Source organism: Vespa crabro, chromosome 3 (genome assembly GCF_910589235.1).
Source record: "Vespa crabro chromosome 3, iyVesCrab1.2, whole genome shotgun sequence".
NCBI lineage: Eukaryota > Metazoa > Arthropoda > Insecta > Hymenoptera > Vespidae > Vespa > Vespa crabro.
In genome coordinates, this window is record NC_060957.1 from 11912386 (window position 1) to 11914366 (window position 1981).

A 1981-nucleotide genomic window follows, 5' to 3' on the forward strand; every position below is an offset into this window, starting at 1 on the left:
CATCGTCGTAATCCTCGTCGTTCTCATTGCCGTATTACGAGACATCGTCGAACGAGAAACGACCATCTTAGATATTGATCTTTAGTTTCCGAAAGTAGTGAATTTTTAACGATACGATGCTATGAGTTTTATTTTATTTTTTCTCTTTCTTTCTTTTTTCCTCCTTTCAAGATTATCTTAACGAGAGAAAGGGGTTGAAGAAGCAGGAAGGAGAAGGAAGAGAGAGAGAGAGAGAGAGAGAGAGAGAGAGAGAGAGAGAGAGAGAGTTAAGAGTTAGGATTAATGAGAGAAGAAAAAGATAGCACAAGGCATAACAAGTACGTATAGGATAGTAAAAATGACGAAAAGTCGATGACGTCCAAGTGGAACGTCTGTCGGATGAGAGACACATAATAACGCGAAAGGCGATAGAAGAAGGGGAGAAGTAGAAGGAGAAGGAGAAGAAGGGAGTGATGGAGGGGATGAATGAGAAGGAGGTGGAGGAAGGTGAGACGAAGAAAGGCAAACAGCATGTTCCCTGGTAGTATTCCTGTTGGTGGGGAGAGACAGAAGGAAGGAAGGAAGAAAGGAAGAAAGAAAGAAAGAAGAGATGTACGAAGAAAAAGAGGAAGATATCAAAAGAGAGAAGTAAGAGAAAAATAGTGGCTCGGTGGTGGAAAGGGAAAGACAAGAGAGAAAGAGAGATGGAAAGAAAGAAAGATAGATAGATAGAGAGAGAGAGGGAGAGAGAGTTAAAGTTCGTGTGTTGGAATGGTGAAGGGTGGTATTTGCGGGGTGCGAGGAAGGGCGGGGCATAGGGGCCGTGTCGACCAATAAGCGTGCGATTGGAAGTAGTGGTGGGGTAAATGGTGAGCGTGGTCAGGACGACGTTTCGTCGATCGTCCGACAGGTGTCGGGCGAGCGAGCACGCGAACGGGTGGGTTGCGTCTGTTTGGGCGTGGCCTAATTAAAGCCACGCCCGGTAACGCCCACCGTCGACCCACCCGCCGTTTCCTCGCCACAGACGCGTCGCGGCAACCAACTGGACACAAGCGGCACAGCCCGGATTGACGGCGCCGCACAACGGCTCCGTCGAAAGCAGCGTCTACCCAGGAGCTTCTACGGTAGAGTTGTCTACCGTCTCTCTCTCTCTCTCTCTCTCTCTCTCTCTCTTTCTCTCTCTCTCTCTCTCTCTTTCTCTTTCTCTCTCTCTTCTTCTCTCTTTCTCTCTCTCTCTCTCTCTCTCTCCTCTTTATCTTCACTTTGCTCTGTCATCGTCATCATCGTCCTCCTCGTCCTTGTCCTCGTCGTCGTCGTCGTTGTCGTCGTCGTCGTCGTCGTCGTCGTCGTCGTCGTCGTCGTCGTCGTCGTCGTCGTCGTCATCGTTGTCGTCGTCGTCGTCGTCGTCGTCGTCGTCGTCGTCGTCGTCGTCGTCGTCGTCAACATCGCGTGCATTCTCGTCGTTGTTCATCGACGATTCACTAACTGCCCGGCCGTTACTTCGATGGTGTCGTCCTAACCGTTCGCTTTCCCTTCGGACCAAGAGTAGAGTGCGTGGTACTACTAGTCGCGTCGAGTAACCGTGAGAGAAGAAATCGTGCGTTAGTTCGAAGGAAACAGTGTGTGCGCGTTGCTACTTCGACGTGCAACACCCAAATCGTGAAAAAAGTTTCTTCCGTTTATCGTTGACCTGTACCCTTGGTGATTTGAACTCGAAGTGAGATCTCTTAACGTTTCGGCTAATGTTCGAGAACAGGCCACAGGGTTATGTTGCATCGATCGATCATAAAACCGTGGAACCTTTTCTGAAGCGGGGAAAGGTAAGAAGAGATGGACAGGGATATTCGAGCGAGCACGAGGCGAATACGAGGCTGCCCGTCGGAATGGGAAAGGTCGAAGGTAGCGTTTTACGCCTGAGATAGACCATAAATCGAGTTAGAGGAAAGAATAGTGAAATAAAATTTAGCCGACTGGTGATCAACGCGTTATCAACGTAAAGTTT

At 49.1% G+C, this 1981-nt stretch overlaps 1 protein-coding gene across 2 annotated transcripts in view; it reads left to right on the forward strand.

Annotated features, from left to right (window-relative positions):
- Window positions 1–1315: 1315 nt before the first annotated feature.
- The window catches only part of LOC124422816 (myosin-G heavy chain-like), an 80411-nt gene continuing 79745 nt past the window's right edge, over window positions 1316–1981 (forward strand). For both annotated transcript variants that reach the window (XM_046959733.1, XM_046959735.1), the window contains exon 1: window positions 1316–1981. This exon is cut by the window's right edge and continues 1681 nt beyond it. The gene's annotated coding sequence lies outside the window, so the exon portion shown is untranslated.